Source organism: Pseudorca crassidens, chromosome 17 (genome assembly GCF_039906515.1).
Source record: "Pseudorca crassidens isolate mPseCra1 chromosome 17, mPseCra1.hap1, whole genome shotgun sequence".
In the NCBI taxonomy this organism is placed as follows: domain Eukaryota; kingdom Metazoa; phylum Chordata; class Mammalia; order Artiodactyla; family Delphinidae; genus Pseudorca; species Pseudorca crassidens.
Genome location: NC_090312.1, coordinates 15191704 through 15210963, shown reverse-complemented (window position 1 = coordinate 15210963; position 19260 = coordinate 15191704). Strand labels below are relative to the sequence as shown.

The window sequence follows — 19260 nt, the reverse complement described above, 5'->3', positions numbered from 1 at the left end:
ACACCTTTCCTGTCAAAGTTAACAGATGCTCCACATATAAGCCTTTTCATCTGTAGAAATATTGCCCAGATGTGGAAATTAACCAGGGGGGAAAAAAGTTGATGTAGGTATTCACTCTTCAGCCTCTTGGCCCTGGAATGTATGATTACTGGTAATTAATTTCTATTCCGTTCCTTTAGAACTCCCTCTGTAGTTATTCCGAAATTAAGGTTGTGTTTGGTAGCATTTTTTCTAATGCTAACAGAGAGAGTTAGGTCTGGATATAGTATTTCACTAATTGAGTTGTCTCTATAGGAAAGAATCCAGATATAAATCTCTTAGGTTACCAAGTGAAGTAACTACTAATAGGTGAACATTCTGGTCTTGTGCCATATGAAGACTTCTTATCATGGGTAGTTTATAGAAATCCATCTTCGTGTTTTGTAGGTACTAAGTGTTGGATTTTATTCATAATTATAAAAACGTTTACACTCTACTGGGTCTTAATGTGCCTCTAATGCAGCATTTTCAGAAGTTTGCTCTGTAATACTAATTAATCATGATGTGAGTAAGTATAATAGGAAAAAAGGATTTTGTGGTCAAATAAGTTTGGGGAGTGCTTGATTAAAAGAATTTCCTTAAAGACTCCAAAGCCCTTAATATGCTTTTATGCATTGTGATTCTCCAAAGGAGGAATATTTAGTAATTTCCTAACCTTACTTGAAAACCTCTTTGGGGGAAGGACTGGAACTCTACAGAACCCAGTTTGGAAAACGCTTCTGTAGTCTCAATCCCTGTACCTTACAGAAGAGGCTAAAAGATGGATTCAGCAGTTTGTGGTAGAGTTTTTGTGACATCCAGGGAACTGGGGAGTATATCAAACCCCCTACCTAAAATAGACCTACAAGATGTTTCTATGCAGAGGATCAGGAAAGGGCCAGGCCTCTGAAAAGACTATGTGTTATTCCAACAGTGAAAGAGAGGAAAGAAAAGTTTTTTAAAACATTCAGTGGTTGCTTGGCTATGTCTCTTTGAAGCAAACAAGACCCCCGGTGTGGGGTATTGGTTCAGGAAAGTGGAGAGAAGGAAAAGTTTTCAAGGAAATGAAGAGAGGAGGGGATAGTTTAGGTAGAAAGGACACAGCAGCAGTGTGGACAGAAAAAAGCATACAGACTTTGAAAGACCTGGTTCAGCACAACTCTCAATGCTTATTGAACACCTTGGCCTCAGTGGTACTGGGCAATTCTGGCAGGTAACTCCTTGATTTTTTTTTTTTTTTTTTTTTTTTGGCTGTGCCACGCAGCATGTGGGATCTTAGTTACCTGACCAGGGATCGAACCCACGCCCCCTGCAGTGGGAGCTCGGAGTCTTAACCACTGGACCGCCAGGGAAGTCCCACTTGAATTATTTAAATGATGTGAATGTTCTTTAATATAGCAAACTCCTGCTTATTTCTGACGTTGGGCATAGTCCGTATGTAGCATCAAACCCTTATTTTAGATAATCACTTGAGCCTCCTTCCATGTCAAACTTTTCACCGTACTTGATAAGTATTAAAGATCTTGAGATGTTGGCCATTCCCCACTATCTAGCAGTGGTGCTCATGGGCAGTGAAAGAGTGTAGGCTAACTGCAGAAGAGAGATGGGAAAATAGTTTGAACTACGGAATGGATCACCAAATGTTAAGATTCACTGTAAAATGAATGCATTTGCAGAGTGTGGAGTTGAAAGCAGTTGCTTGTTTATTAATCTCATAATTAAACTGTTCAGTTAGTGCCAATAGTATGCTTAGTCTAATGAAGGGACAAAAGCCTCTTGACATGTGTTTATAAAATAGCTACAAAATAGTACTAACAATGAAATAGTTTGACACAGACAATAAAAACATGCTTAAGAAATTCAGAGTAAGGGAGAAGAGCCTTTGCTTAAATTCCGGCTTTTCTACCCTCTAACTCTGAGCCTCAATTTCTTCTTAAAGTGGGGGTGATAGAATATAGGTCAGAGAGTTCTGGAAACGATGAAAAGTGATAGCATGAAAGCACCTAAAACAGTTCTGTCAAGACTCGTTTATAAAGTTGCCCAGAGAGTTCTGTAAAGGAGAAGTCATTTCCTTTGATCAAATTTAAATAGTATCTGAAGAGGAAATTTGAGTTAAAATTTAGACAGTAGAGTAGGCTGCAGGAAACCGTTGGGAAAGAGCAGAGATGATTATGTCCTTGAGAGGTTGAAGGAAGGGCTTCTTTCCTTAGAAGGAGTCTTCTGGTAATGGGGGCAGAGAGGATGTTGGGGGGAAGTTGGTGCTCATACTGTTGTAAGCCAAAAGGATTGGGCAGAATATGGGGGAGCAGGCCAGTGAGATGCATGGCATTTGGCCAGTTGGATGTGAAGTCCCCTGATCAATAAGTCTACTTCTGTCTGCAGCAATGAGAAAGAGATTGCTCCCTTTAACATATGCTAGTTAGGGCTTCCCTGGTGGTGCAGTGGTTGAGAGTCTGCCTGCCGATGCAGGGGATGCAGGTTTGTGTCCCGATCCGGGAAGATCCCACATGCCACGGAGCGGCTGGGCCCGTGAGCCATGGCCGCTGAGCCTGCGCGTCCGGAGCCTGTGCTCCACAATGGGAGAGGCCACAACAGGGAGAGGCCCGCGTACCGCAAAAAAAAAAAAAAACATATGCTAGTTAATGGCAATGGAGGGGGAGCCACACTAGAGATACAGACCAGACAACTAAGTGAAAACTTTGGTAATTCACGAATAACATTTGATGTTTTCTAAAGTAAACAAAAATTACTTAAAGATGTAAGCAAGATAGTTCAATAAATAGCATAATTATATATACCCAAGTGCACAGAGAGAAATATTTCTTCACTTACATTTCCATCTTTAAATAATATTTTTTTATTAGTAGCACCCATTTGAACAAATATTGGGAGAGAAAAATGTGTTGGATTGACCCCTCTGATGTATCATATGCAAGTTGTCAGCTCTGTTTCAATTGTGTAATCTGTATGAATCGTTGACAAATGAAAGAAAAGAAAGTGTATAAATGGAGAGACTGTAAATGAATTTAATTTTTCAAGCCCTGTGTGAGTTTGCAGTTGTCCTGGTAAGGAAAGCTCTTTCATTCTGAAGTGGAGCCAGTGCCCAGTGAACTGTCATTGAGAGAATGGTGAGGATTTCTTTTCATTCTGTTTCTCCCTTAAAGCATCAAGCTTCTAGCAATAGTGACTTTCATTCTTTTGTGTCATGGCCAGCCTGATATTTTTAACCACTTGAACTTTCTGAAATTTCATTTCTTTTTGGGTTTTTTTCCCCCTAATTTATTTTTATTTTTGGCTGCCCTGGGTCTTCATTGCTGCGCGCGCAGGCTTTCTCTAGCTGTGGCGAACGGGAGTTACTCTTCCTTGCGGGGCGCAGGCTTCTCATTGCAGTGGCTTCTCTTGTTGCGGAGCACGGGCTCTAGGTGCGCGGGCTTCAGTAGTTGTGGCTCGCGGTCTCTAGAGCGCAGGCTCAGTAGTTGTGGCGCAGGGGCTTAGCTGCTCCGCGGCATGTGGGGTTTTCCTGGACCAGGGGTCAAACCCATGTCCCTTGCATTGGCAGACGGATTCTTAACCACTGCGCCACCAGGGAAGTCCCATCCTCTTTTTTTTTTTTTAAGGGAAATTTGTGTTACATAATATAGGATTCTTTAAAATAGTGAAAATCCTTATGTGCTGTCCTCACCAAATCAATTTATTTCTTCTCTCCTTTATTTCATCTTAAAATAATCATTCAATTATCTTCTAATAGAAAATGATATTTTGGACTTCCCTGGTCGTCCAGTGGTTAAGAATCCACCTGGCAATGCAGGGGACACGGGTTCGATCCCTGGTCTGGGAAGATCCCACATGCTGTGGAGCGACAAAGCCCACGTGCCACAGCTACGGAGCCCACGTGCTGCAACTACTGAGCCCACGTGCTGCAACTACTGAGCCCGCATGCTGCACAACGAAGAATAGACCCCACTCGCTGCAACTAGAGAAAGCCCGCGCACAGCAACGAAGACCCAGCACAGCCCCCCCCAAAATTAATTAATTAATTAATTAAAAAAGAAAATGATATTTAGAAAGACCAAGTCATTGTTACTTAAAATTTAAAACAGTAACCAGGAATAGTTTAATACGATTGCATCACGTGACTGATTTCCAGACGTCCTGACTTGCTTGCTTTTTACTTTCTCCTTGGCTGACACGCAGGGGTCTCACATGCTTCAGTGCCTTCCAGTTGTCTCATCTATTTGTGATTCTTGGAATGTTACTGGTAGTGAGGAGCAAACCCTCTCCACCCATCAGGTTACTCTCTGTCACCCTGAGGTTTATTTTAGCCCCTACCATGACACAGAAGCCAGTAAAACCACATGAAATGCTAAATCAGAGCTCTAAATGGACTAAATGCTGGGTGTATTCAGAGCATCCCTCTTACAAAATCAGAAATTAAATATGGCTCATGAGGTATAGTTACACAGTGTTTTAAAAAGCCTAAGCAAAAATATCATATGCTCAATTTTTTCTTAGAAGAAATACTTAACATATTACTTAAAGCACCTATAAATAATATAGATGAAATTAGAATATGTCATGCCACATTTTCTATAATAGTAATGGTATTGCTCTGCCAGAATGTGGAATGAAAATGTTTTGGCTTTGTAAGGTAAAGGGTGTATGATCCCATTACAATAGTAAATTGTTTGGTGTTACTGTTCAGTTTAATTATTGTGTTTTTTTCTACACCTATCTACTGAAAAGCTGTGTTGACCTTAAGCACGTTTGCAAAATGACCTAGTAATATCTGCACCTACCTATGACAGAGCAAGTTCTTGATTAAGAAATGAGATAACCTATGTGAAAGCACTTGAGAGGTAGAAGTGCTATATAAAGGCAAAGGCTCATTGTTCTGTCCTGTTAACTTTTAACTTCTTTCTCTTGTCTCGAGAATGTCCACCACATGCTGATTTAAACTGGTGAACTCTTCTAAACCTCCTAAATTCAGAATAAATGGTAGTAGGTGACTTGTGTTTTGTTTCCTCATGTTTATTTTCTCATGCCACAGCTTAAACTGGAAGGAAAAAATGTGTAAGTTTTACACTCACCTTTTGTCCTTAATTTAGTCATCCTTTTGGTAAATGCTTATTTCTGCCCCCCCCCCCCCGCCCGCCCCCTGGCCCCAAGAGTTTTGCAGAAATCTCATGTAACAGTTCAACAAGTGACTAATGTAGATTGGGCTTGCTTAGTCTCTGAGTCACTTTATTTTGAAACACTTAAACTTGAACATCTATCTGTAACAATGAGGAAATAATATAAAACAATTTATACTTTCTGATCTTATGGTTTTAGTGACTAACTCATCAGGCAACAATGAAGAAGGAAATTAATGAAAATTCACAATGTCAGACGAAATTAGACAAAAAGTCTCAGTAAATCATAATCACCTTCACTTCCTTTCCCCCTTTTCTCAACAGTTGATGTTTCATTGATAAGAGCGTTGGGCTGGGAAATAAAGATCTGACTTCTAATCCTTGTTCTGCCAGGCTATGACCTTGGACAAGTCGCAGAAACTTCTGTGCTTCAGCTTCCTCATTTCTAAAATGAGGAATAATGCTATTTGCCCTACATACCTCACTGGGCAATTGTAGATAAAATCAGATTATAAATAGGAATGTGTTGTGATACTGCCCCCCCCCAAAAAAAGTGAAAGGTGGTATATGGTTATGATGTCCTGACTGTCCCCATCTGACATCTCATATCTGAATGGCCACAGGCCCAAAGAGTGAAAGAGACTGCCTGAATATGCCAAAGAGGATCAGAAGGGAGTCTCTGTTAGCTCTTGGAACTGGAAAGAAATAAGATACATTCCCAGTGTTTGGATTTCTGAATTGAATCATGAAATACAGTTTCCCATAGAAATAACATTCAGTGGCTAGGTTTCCAGGCTAGCCAATTTTTAAAAAAATGATATCATAAATAGTTCATTGTGATCCAATTTCTATAAACTGTAACAAAGCCCGTTTGTGGTATTGGTTTCAATTTGGTGTTTCAGATGTTCTGGAGGACCTAGCCTATTGGATGATAATGAATTCACTTCTCCTCTGGCTTCCCCAGTTACTTGATATTTGCCTACAGGCTGTTGATGGTTTACTTAAACCAGATTTGGAAATATCGGTCTCTACTTCAGTCCCCTGGCCCTTTGACTAAAAGAATCTGAAGCCAACTTTCTTTGCCCTGGGTAAGGGATGAGGAGCCTTCTGGGATCCCTGACCTCTTTAATGATCACAGTAACCTTCCAAGTTGGATCCACCTTTCAAGGTGGATGATGGACTCTGAGCCTCAGGAAGGTTAAGGGTCATACGCAGGTCACATGCTTAGTCTTAAGAGGTGAGATTGAATCTTGGTTTTTTGATATGTCATTCAAGGCTCTCTTCATGACATCTCCATACCTCAAGACAGATGTAGTGGGACTTCCCTGGCAGTCCAGTGGTTAAGACTTTGCCTTCCAATGCAGGGGGTGCAGGTTCAATCCCTGGCCAGGGAGCTAAGATCCCACATGACTCAGGGCCAAAAAACCAAAACATAAAACAGAAGCAATATTGCAGCAAATTCAATAAAGACTTTAAAAATGGTCCACATCAAAGAAAAACAAAATCTTAAAAAAAATATATATATATATATATATATATATATATATATATAAAAGATGTAGTTCGTTGAATTCACTTTGAATTGTAGTTTTAGTTGGGAGAAAGTGTTTTTGTGTAGTCTTGGTTATAAAATATGCTTATGATCTTATACATATCTAACTGTAAATTTCCCAAAGGTAAAATTTTAGTCAGTGAAAAAGACTCTTCACACTGATTTGACATGCATAGGGAGGGATTCTGTTAATATTAAAGAACTGCTTGAGGAAAAGTATATTGTTATATGGAACTGTTATATTAAAAGATGGAATAGTCAGTCTTTCCATAATAATAGTAAGCCTAGCTAACATTTCTCTAGTGCTTGCTATGTGCCGGGCATTGTTGAGGAACTTTTCTCTTCTTGCCAGCTTAGACTACAGATTTGCTGATGATTAGTTTTTAGGAGCAGGGAGGAAGAAGTCTCTCTGTGGAAGAAGGCAGTGAAATGGTCAGTAAGTGGCATGTCATGGAACATGTAAAGGATGTTTCACTGGGGTAGTGGAAATAATACTGCAGCTGGAATCAGAAGACGTAGCTTCATCCTTGCTCCTCCACTGCCTAGCTGTGTGACACTGTGCTAGTGACCTGTCCTCTTAGAACATTCAGCTTCCTTATTTGTAAAAAGAGGATAATGATACCTCACGGGACTACTGCGAGGATTAAGTGTGATACTGTAGGTAAAGTTCTTAACTACGCGTGCCCTCACAGGAAGTGAGGTTTTATATAGTAGGCATTGAGAGAATATTAATTGCTTCTTTTAATCTCCGTGCACAAGGTGTTTGTGAATTTAAGTTGGAGAACAGACTATGAAACCTGGTTTATAAGTTTTTAAATACCATCCAATTTAAAGATGGTATTTCCCTTTGGCTGCTGCCTTCTTTAGTGCTTCAGGGTAACGTGCAGGGAATCAAGGAAAACAGGTTATGCCTAGAATATCTGGGTTTTACAGGGTGGCCACCAAGTCTGGAAACATAGGTGAATATGCAATAAATGGCTTAATGATACAATATTATAGCCCACTATGAAATCGTATTGTCTCTGCCTTCAGACTTGGTGGCCACCTTGTAGTTTTAGCTTTGTTATCTATTCGGTGTTCCATTCAAGGAAATTATTTACTCTCTCTGGCAGTGAGAATCAAATTATATAAATTATTCTCACAAGTGCTCTATGTACTATGAAGCACCTGTTTATTTTTTTCTTGTGGTACAGTGGCTTTTGATTAGATAAGATGGAGAGAATTCATTTTCATTTACTCAGGAAATTTTTCTCATAGGTGACAAAATGGAAGGTGAAAATCAGTTTGATAGCTTTAGTAGTGGGAAATAATTTCAAATGAAAGGAAGCCATATGAATTATAGAGAAGGCAACATCAGAGAATTTGATAGGTGGCTAGATGGGAATGAATGGAGTAGATAAAGGATAAGGAGCATTAATAAACCGCTGGATTATTAGTAATTCCACAGTCTTTACTGTGTCGGGTGAGATGTGATAACTGAGAGAAGGATCCGGCCTTGTATCCTTGGATTGCCCTCATTCTGTGCTATGGATATGTGGTATGATACAAAGACAAGGGATTTGAAATCAAACTTACTGTTTATCAGAATGTTAGAAGATAACTTATGGATTTTTAAAAAATGTAAAAATAGATATTTTTACATTTAGATATAGATAGTTATAAGCAAAATAGATATAAGCAAAAATAGATATTTTGCTTCTTTCTTTTTCAGGCCCTATAGTCACATTAAATGGGTTTTCTGATGGAAACTTGGCAAGAACAGAGGGAAGAAAACAATTAGCAATTCTCTTTGGTTACAACAGAAATGGTGAATTTGTTCCTTTGGTTATTCAGATCCTCTAGTTCATGGAGGGAGTTACTGGAGGACCCAGGAAAGACATGGAACGTGAGAGAGAAGTTCTTCTTGTCCTCACGTCAGTGAGCGTGTGATGGGTTGGGTACTCCTCAATGGCCCAGGTGCCAAAGGCTGGTCTTCTGGTCTCGAATGCTCCACGAAACGGAGCACTGCTGCCCCGTTCTCCTCCAAGGTCTTTTGCTTTCTTCAGGAGAGAGAGCACCAAGTGTGTATATCCCTTCCCCTATCATCTCCCCTCCACACACACTCACACACACACAGACTGGAGCAAGAGATACTTCTTTCATTGTTCAGATTCTAAAGCAAAATAAGCTTCAGTATCACCAACCACTGCTGAGCTGAATGGAAAAGTTTATCTAAATGAGTATAAGAAAATCAAGATCCCCAGTAGTTAGGACTTTCCTTAGGAGCCTTGATTTTGATGGATGTAACAGAAAATAAGCAGGTAGGGGAGGGACTATATAATACAGGCTTTGTGCATTGAGAGCTGCATTGAGAGAATTGCTAAGTCAGTCCTAAAGCAAAGAGGTTTTGAAAGGAATTATGCTAGAAGGGTGGGAATAGTTTAGATATGAAAAAAAAATCAGTGAAATTCATTTTTGTAAAGCACATGTTTTTCCCATTAGAGAAGCAAACATTGGGACCGTTTTCCCAGTTCCATGTCCTTGAGGAGGTGAGAGCAAGAAAGGGTAGAACCTTAATCCTTGACAGTAAAGTATACGCCATCTGGGAAACTTCTCCTTGACTATCATTTTGTCAGTGTCGAAACTAACCGGAAAGTCAGTTTGGTTGTCCAAAGGTCTCCTTAATCATGTACTTAGAATATTTCATTTGATAAACATTACCTGGCTTATCGTGTCAAAAACTGTTGGAAGAAATTTTGAAATCACTAATCGATAGATTTAGTTTCTACAGAGCATTTATTCGTTTATTTATTTGGGGACTGCTCCTGAGTTTAAGCCACCCTTCTTAAGAATATAACGTCTGTGTCACAAACTCATGACGATTGTGGTAAATATCGACACTGAACACAGTTCTTTGTGTAAATACTAAGGTATGCTTGAAAGGTCCCTTTGACAGGCTCTCAGGAATTTCTGCATTTATAAACTGCATTTAGTGCAGAGAAAGGAAACATTGGGAGAGGAGAGGAAGAAAAGGAAAAAGACTGTAGTTCTTTTCTCCCCGTTCCTGTTTTTCAAAATGCACAGTGCACTCCGAGGCCATTGGTTCCATGTGGCTTCAAGCTTTCAACCCCCGTCTCCTTGTTACCTTGCCCTGCCTGTCTGACATCACATAAGACGTAGTGCACTGAGAATAGAGCTTTTTTTTCTTTTAAGTGCCTAGTGTGTTTAACACTGTACTAGGTACCTTGTATGCATCACCATGTATCCTCACAACAGCTGGGAACGGTGGGTACCATAACATTCTTGTCTTGTGTAGATGAGGAAGCTGAGGCTGAATGAGTTGAGGGAATGGCCCTAGGTTACAAACCTGGTGAAAAATCCAGAGGACATTGTTCAGTCATTCCCTTATTTGACTTTGCTATTATGGAGGACTCCCTCCTGTTCGAATTGTTATGTTCCCTTAACTTTCATGACAACACACGCCTGACTTTTCTTCTTGCTTCCGGCCACTTCTCCAGAGTCTGCCGGTGGACCCTGCTTCACCTCTCCAGCCATAAAATCTTGGTATTCCTACCTGTTCTTTGACTCTTTTGTCTTCTTTGCGCTCTCTTCTTGAGCTTTTAACTTGAATTACTGTCTTTGTGCTGCCGAGTCCCAAATCCTTATTTCCATTCCAGAGCATGAGTCTGAGAATCACACACATGAATTCAATCATCTATTTGATCTCTCGCTTCAGTGTGCTTCTTAAATTCAGCAACTCAGAGAGTTTTCCCCTTGATTTTCTTCTGAGATTCTGTAACTGAGGAAATGGCGATATCCTCCCCCACAGTTGCCCACATCAGAAACCTGGTTATTATCCTCCCTTCTCCTAGCTCCTCATAGCTCGCGTTCCATCACCAGATTTTACTGATTCTCAAATGAGGTTGCCTGCCTCATCCCCATTTTCACAATCTCCACTCTCCCATGAATAGTTTGCTGCATGAAGTTTTGCTTTCTTCTAGTATGTTTTCTAGCTAGTAGCCCAAAAACTGTTTCTAAATTGGAAATCTGATTATTTTGCCTGCCTTTTTCACAACTCTGCCCTCTTCACTTATTCCTTATTACTTTCAGGATTAAATTCAGACGTCTTTACCTGGTCTGTAACCCTGCTTAACTTGGTAGCCTCATTTTTTACCATTCTTTTATACTAGTTCTTGGCATGTTCTCTTGCTTCTGGGCTTAGTACACATTATTCTTTCTGCTGGGAGTGCTCTTCTCTCACTTTCAAATAGGTAACTCCTTCCTGCCCTTCATAAACTTAGTCTAGCTCTTTTTCAACAGCCCTCCCTGACATCACCCGGTCTCTGTTCGCCAAATGTATCTTGTGCTCTCATAACACCAAACACTTAGTCGTTTTTCATAGCGTTTGTAACTATAACCCTATCGTCTCTCCAAAACCATGTCTCAGATATACAGCTGTCTTCTTTTCATTCCCACTTCATTTCATTCCCATAGGCATTTCACTTTTAACCTTCCCAAACCAGCTGTTCCTCCAGACTTCCCCATCTCAGGAAATGGCAACTGTACCATTTCATCTAGAGAGGCCAAACCCAGAGTTGTCCTAAGTTCCTTAATGTGTCACAGCCCATATCCAGTTCATCAATAAAGCCTATTGTTTCTACCTTCAAAATATAGTTAGAATCTGACCACCTCTTGCTACTTGCTACGTCTTGCTACCCTAATGTGGGCCGTTGTCTCCTTTTGCCTAGATGAATGCAGTAGCCTACTAACTGGTCTGCTTCTAACTGGTCTCCTGCTTCTGCCCTTCCTCCCCTAAAATCTATTCTCATCATAATAGCCAGAGTGATCCTATAAAAAAGAAAACCGGGTCTTCTCACTCCTCTGCTCAAAACCTTCCCATCTCTCTTAGCCTAGAGGCTAAAGGCCCCACGTTGGCCTCCCTGGCCTGGCCCCCTTACTCCATCTTCACTTCTGACCTCATCTCCTACCACTCCACCCTGCCCTTTTTAATTTTCTTCAGGTCTCTGTTCCAATGTCATCTTTTCAGTGAAGCCTTCCCTAACCATCCATCATACAGGAACTCACCTACCCCACCCTGTTTAACTGTTCTCGATAGCACTTATTACCATCCAGCTAATTATATCTTTTCTGACTGTTTTTCTCAACTAGAACTAAAAGTCTGTGAGGGCAGAGCCTTGGTCTCTGTTTACCACTGTATTCCCAGCATCTAGCGCAGTGCATGACCCCTAGTGGGCACTCAGTAACTCTGTAGTGAAGTCTAAGAAGAAGTTGTCATGGATTTAGTAGTTTTGCAGACATGCCAATCCAGCGAGTCCCAGATCCCATACTGATGAGCATTTCCAGTGCTTGTAGTTACACCACTCCTTTCCTCAGTTTCCCAATCTGTAACATAGGGATGTTCTTACCACTCAGGTTGTTTGTTTGTTTGTTTGTTTGGGGAAGATTAAATAAAATATCCCTGTGGAGTGCTTAGCTCAGTACCTTGCCCATAATAAACTATAAATTGAGAGCAGTTGTTGCTACTGATACTCCGCTAATTCTTATTAGAAGACCACGTTTAATTGGTTATCCATTAGATTTTAAATTCAGCTGTATCTTAAACTTGCTATTGTGATAATAATGATAGTGTGGTTGCCAGAGGCGAGGGGAGGGGATGAAGGAGGGGGATTGGGTGAAAGTGCTCAGAAGTGCTCAGACTTTCAGGTGTAAGATAAATAAGTTCTGGGGATGTAATGTAAAATAATAATAATGATAGCAATGCTAGTTATTAATAATAGGAGCAATTATCATTTGAGTGCTTACTGAGTGCCAGGAAGTATTCTATAAGTCAACACTTGTCAGTAGAACTTTCTGCGGTAATGGAAATGTTCTATATCTGCACTGTGAAAAGGTAGCCACTAGCTACGTGTGGCTTTTGAGCCCTTGGAATGTGACAGTGTGAGGAACTAAATTTTATTTAATTTTAATTAATTTAGGTTTGAATAACCACATGTGGCTAGTGGCTACCGTATTTGCGTTTCAAAGCTCTAAATTCTTTAAGTGCATTAATCCATTTAGCATTCGTGAAATGCAAAGACTCTGGTAGAGTTATAGAGGGGGAGGTCAAGTTTCTGAGAGGTTGCCAAGATTTCACAGCTTGTACGAGGCAGAGCTGGGATTTAAAGGTTAAATCCTTAGGTAATCTGGTTCCAAGGCACCTCCTTCATGTCATTCTCAAGAACTGAAGTCCCACAGGCCAAGGGCCAAGTTGACATGTCTGTGTTCTTGTTTCAGGGAAGCTGAGAAAGTGCATTTCTGGTTCCTGCCCCAGTGAGGTTATCACTCATAAGGTGGGAAATTGCCCAAACAGAGGAAAGGTTCAAAAGATTCTAGACCAGTATGGCTGCTCCGCCTCTGTATACAATTTCCTTCCAGACTTATTAATCTTGCAAACCGTGCAACAAGAAAATGCTTCCTACTAACATATTGCAGCCCTCTCTCATAAAAGAGAAAAATATGCTCTGTCTTCCCCCCAAAGGGGGAAAGATGTAACGTCTTAAGTTACTGTTTCCAAGTCTAGGATATTTGGGCCACACTTACTCCTTTATGTCCATACTGTTCCATTATGGTACTCTGTAACTAGTGAGCCACCAGCTTACTTTTTATAAGATGTTAGGAGGAAAGGAAAGGGAGAAATTAGTTAAAAACATAAATATGTACATGTCAGACCAAGGAAGAAATATGACGGGATACTTAGCTTTTCCTATTGGTCCTGAACCATAGTTGGCATTTTAACTCCCTTCTCCAATACCCATTTCATGTTCACCGTCAACCAACTCCTGAATGAGGTAGGTTTTTATCTGGCTATAACACCTAGGCTTTCATTCCTGGGATATCTGTGTTCTTGATGGTTCTACCTGTATGGAGTTGTTACGGACTTTCATTATTTTTTACCACTAGACATGGCAAAACCAGGAGACAGTCCAGGTTCCAGATGCACACCTCCTTTTCCTCACTCTGTAGCAGCAATCCTGTTTACCCTTGATAATTCAGATTCAGTGCCCCAACCAGTTCTGTAACCTCACTTTTTGTCTGTCTAGTCAGTGTCATGAGAAGCTCAAAATTGCTAGGTTGCTGTTTAAGTTTCCAAATCAGTGAAGGCATTGTTGAGTCCCTTGGTGAAATCATTCTTCTCTTGAGTACTAAGACTATTAGACCAGCAGAACTCGAGTTGCAGCCATGGGAGAAAAAATGCAAGTTGGTCATTAGGTGTGATGAGGGGGAGAAGATTTACAACTCATTCTACTTTCATCCCTTGGTTCCTAGGTCCATGTGTTCTGACTATCAGAGAAACAATGTCACATATTATTCACTGGTTACAGGCATCCTGTGGGACATTAACCTCATGAGGCACTGTCTCCCAGGCAGCACTGGAACTGAATCTTCAGTAGATGATTTAGCATTTTAGGAGATCATCTTTCTGGATAATGGGGTACTTGGTGAGACCAGTATATCCTATTAGCATCAACCCATTGCTGTACTTTTTATTCTCAAATCTTGAGTGAGATACCATAATGATAAATAAGGCATTGAGTAATTCTGTAGATGACAGAGGCTTGGTGGACAGGAAAGGCAATTCCAAATTTCAGAATAAGTATCTTTTCATGTGAGAGCTAACAAATGACCACTGAAGGTTGAGGATATCTGCCTGAAGTCAAGTATGTTTTCATAAAATTAAGATGAGGTATAAAAGTTCATTCTGAGTTGGTACTTGGAGGCACATGCAAAGCAAAGTTAAGTTGAAAGGGAGTTTCTAACACAATTTCTAACAAACTTCCAAGGGGTGTTGGGATTATCAACTGAGATGATGATGTCAAGCTTAGCAGGTGCCAGTCATAGTAAGCATTCAGGAAATGTACAGTTGACCTTTGAACAGCAGGGGTTGGAAATGCAAGAGTCCACTTACACACAGATCTTTTTCAATAAATACACAGTTGGTTCTCTGTATTCACTGGTTTCGCAACCTGGATTCAATCAACCGTGGATCAAAATTTCCATCTGCAGTTGGTTAAATCTGCGGAAAGGAAACCTGCAAAATGGGAGGATCGACCATGCTGTACCATTTTATCTAAGGGACTTGAGCATCCTTAGATCTTGGTATATGTGGGGTCTCCTGGAACCAGTCCCCTGTGACTGCACTATTGTTTGTAAGGAAATGTGGTAAAATCAGTTAGCTAATTCAGGGCCCCCGCTTAGAGCTTGACTGCCCCTATTCATTCTTTCATTCTCTTCAAACAGTCCTCTGCCCCTCCCCCTCCCTCGCTCCCCCCACTCTAGACAGGTCCCAAATGTGCAAGTCCCCAGGGAAAAAAAGAAAGAAAGGGGGTTTGAATTAGTTGCAGCCATCTGTCACTGACTCAGTATGACCTTGGGCAAGACGCTTAACCTGTGAGCTGCCCGTTCCTCACATCTGTCAAATTGGGATAATGACACTTGGGTATATAAGGCTTTGAACCACTCAGATGAAAGATTTTGTGCAATTGCAAAGTGCTTGTTAATAACAACAATAAAAAATCCTCATCTCACCCTCCCCTCAGCATGACCTGTGTTTAAATAGAGCAGTGCCTAAAAAGATTGCCTATGAAATGATGTCCTCTATATTTCTGTGGTTACATGCTCTCCTACCATCTAATACGTTTCCTTCACAGCACTTCTCACAGCTGGTGATAGTGTATTTGTTTGACTCTTTGAATAGTACTGTTTTACTCCACTATACCCCAAACCCCATGAGACCAACAGGGACCAGGTTAGGCTGTTTACTGTTGAATCTCCAATGCCTAGCACAATGCCTGCATGTGGTAGGCATTTGGTAAATATTTATTAAATGGATGAATAAATGAATAAATAAATAAATAATGCATATTTCTATGAATTCTGCCCAGAGAAGGAAAGAAAGAAAGAAAGAAAGAGCAAACAACAACAGCAACAAAGCCCAGAGAGACAAATCAGAAGTTTGGTTCCTTTGCCCCCAGCCCACCCTCCCCAATATGGGAATCCTGTTACTGTACTGTATAAATATGCGCCTCCTGTTGGTCATAATCTTATAGTGGGATTGGTGCCATGAGAAATTATTGGAGTAATTTTCAACGGCATAAATGTTTAGTAACAGATGCACATAGATGGCAGGTTGCCTCATTCAACTGCCATCTGTTAGACAACTGTCTATTCCAATAGGACTGGTCCATTAGAACTAGACCAATGGCACTTTCTCACAGGTTTAAGTTTATTCGTTTTCAATTTTTTTCTGAAAGGCTTGAAAGAGGAAAGATGTTTCCATGTCTGGTTGGCCGCTGCCCAGTAATGGTGTATTACAACACCTTGGCAAACTGAGAAGTGCATTCAGTGTGTCATAATGTTCAACGAGGAAGTGTTCCCTCTTTGCTGTTTTTGTCAGAAGTCAAACTATATAATGGCACTAGGAAACTCACTCAACTACAAATAACTGGGTCCAACAGAGTTCAGTGCAGATTGTGCAACTGACAACAGAAACGGGCATGAGATGAAGGGTATAATCCATGCTGGTCATCATTAGCGTGTGTGATATATGTATTTTTTTTTTAACAGGGCAAAGGCAGTGTAGTAAACTCTGTAGAAAATATAATGTGTCTCCATTGCAATTAGGTTATAGTCAGTGAAAGCATAATGATTCTTAGCCTGGACATGTCTTTCATTGAAAACTTTTCCAAGTTTTTTTGCTATATAAAGGTGGAGACAGTGTTGGCCTATATAAATTTACCCTGTGTATGACCAGTTGGGTTGGTGGTGTGTCGTAAGTGTGGGCCAACCTCCATAAATGTCTCAGTGCTTAGCATAATGCCTGGTACCCAGTTGGGGCTCTAAATATTTGTTGAATGAATGTTCTAGGACCAGCTGAGGCAATTCTCTCTGGATTCCCATGAAAGTAGGTCCCATAGCCTTAGATCAGACTGACTATGAATTAGAACTTGGAATACTTAACGTACGAAGCATAGTGCTTCTCTCTTTTATGTACCTATAATAAACTTCTAAAGGCTGTGTGATTTCCAAAATGTAAATCATCAGGTATATGTTATTTTGGGAGCTAAACATCTAACAGTGGCTGTTCTGGAGAGAGTAAATCCATCTGAGTCTTGGTTCAGTTACAAGAGTGACTAATTTTATACTAGATTCTCACATGATTCAAAAGTGTATGAATGACTCAGCCCATTTAATATCCTTAGCTCCTGTGATCTCCCCTCCCAGTGAAATAATAGCTATCAGGCAATAATGATAACTGGAGGAGGAGACCTTGACTTTGCCCTGTGGCAATAAAATAATACACTTTGAGTAATTGCATATGTGTACAATATTGTTTGTTTGAAAGAAATGAAGTGTATTATCATCATATAATTATTAAAAATTTTATTTTAAAGCATGTTGAAAATAAAACATAGTTTCAGTATGGGTAAGGACCAAGTTTGCCATTAGTTCCTACCATTATTTCTTTTCCTAAAACATTGAGCCTCTGTTCATAGGGACAGAGCCACCACAGGTCTGACTTCATTGTTACAGTCAGCTCTGTGATTTGCCTTCCTTTGCTGACGTCAGAGAAATACTGCAGTCACAGGAGTGTTGGGTTCCTGTTAAATGCAGCTAAACATTCACAGTGATTTTGAGCTCAAACTGAGCAGTTAGTTGGAGAGTCTCTGGAACATTTGGCGATCTGTGTGTTCTGTCCTATCACTGCTCCATGTTTTTGAAACAATTCATTCAACAAAAATCTGCATATTTTGGAGTCAGCACTTTGTGCGTGTGCATCTGGGCTCTTGCTAAAGTCCTCAGTGAGCCAAACATAGAGTCCAACGGACACTTCTCAATCCTTATTTAGCTTGACTTCAGTGCAGCATTTGGCAGATCTTGAAATGTCCTAGACTTTTGGGACACTTTCTTTTGGTTGTCTTCTTAACTCTTACACTTTTTCTTTCTAGACTCTTCTAGCTATCCCATAAATGTGATATTCTCCAGAGTTCTCTCTTTACTTTTATTTTGTTTCTGTTTATTTCATCTCCTTGGTAATCCCATTCATTTCCATGATTTCCATTAAAATCCATACCCTGATTTCTCCACGTGGGTGTTCATGTCAGTCCACAGAGCTGCGGGCCTGGATATCCAGCCACCCTGGAGATATATATAATTATAAACACAACAATAACACTTACTCCTCATTGACTGTTCTCTGTGACAGATAGCTCATCAGTGCTGTATTGTTTCATCCCATCTCTTCCTCTCCACAACACTGTGAGGGAAATACTGTCATTATTTTCTATCTACAAGTGAGGAAATTAAGGTTAGATGCATTTAGTAACTTTTCTAAGGTCATTCAGTTAGCAAAGAGCCTAATTTTTAATCTCAAGTCTAGAGCCCAAGTTATTCATTAATACTTGGGATTAGCATGTCAGAATGGAATCCTTACTTTCCCCTTTCTTCCCCACACCCATCCTTCCCATTCTTCTCTGTCCTATTTGAAAGGACCATATTTCATTCCTAAAGTAGAAGTCTGGGAATTGCACTAAACCTCCAAAGATTGTGGATCACAATAGTACTTTGCTTTTTATGTCCAAAATATCTTGTTTGCGCTAAACAGAGGTTTCAAACTCCTGGCTTCAGGCTGATGTATTGTTTGGACTATACATTGTTTTAGAGACCAAAAAAAAAAAAAAAAAAATAGGTGTCACAGAAATCTAGATTTGTAACTTTTCTTTAAAAACCTGGGCATGCTCTCTCATGTGGCAGCAGTGACCCGGAGCTGTGCAGCGGCTTCCTCTCACCTGGGGCTGTTGCCGGCTACTTTGACATGGTCCTCACCACTGCCTGTTGTCCTACACTTCTTGGGGGTTTCCTCAGATCCTTGCGTGTCCAGCCTTGTGGGCATTTATGAGCTCTGGTAAAGACTATTGTTGTGCTTTCGCAGCTGGTCTTCTCCCCTCTCTAGTTTTTGCCCTAGTACTTGAAGGATTTTCTCAAATGAAATCTGTTACTTGCTTTCTCTTAGTGTTTCTGATTTGTGTTTCCCCACTGGCTGCTTCTCAGTCCACAAACATGTTGAAAACTCTATGCTAAAGTTGGAAGGAAAGAGTAAGAAAATTTAATGTCTACTGTGTACCGAGTTAAACACAAACATGGTGTAATTAAGTCTCCATGGCACTGACACGGGTGTTCCTGATTCCTAATGAAGTGAGAGAAACCCAAGGCCTAGAAGGACTGTCCCCAAATCCACAGCTTAGGGACCCAGACCTGCCTGATCCTGAGGTACATGTTCTTTCTCCTCCATCATGTCAGCTTCACTCCAAGCTACTGTTGACCTCTGTACAAATAAACAAGTGTCTTTTGCTGTCTCTTTCCCAAAATCTGCTTCCCATCTCTTTCTCCTTCCTTTGCTGCCAGACTTTGTTCACTTGCTCACACGTAACTCCGTTAGTCCCTCTTCTCATGTCACTACAGTAGAATTTGGTGTCCCTGTAATTCACTAGTTCATCAAGGTCATTTGAGCACCTACTGTAC

The 19260-nt window shown here is 40.5% G+C and overlaps 1 protein-coding gene across 3 annotated transcripts in view; it reads left to right on the top strand.

Moving 5' to 3' along the window:
* NSMCE2 (NSE2 (MMS21) homolog, SMC5-SMC6 complex SUMO ligase) overlaps positions 1-19260 on the top strand; it is a 224349-nt gene that overhangs the window by 55075 nt on the left and 150014 nt on the right. The window lies entirely within an intron of this gene.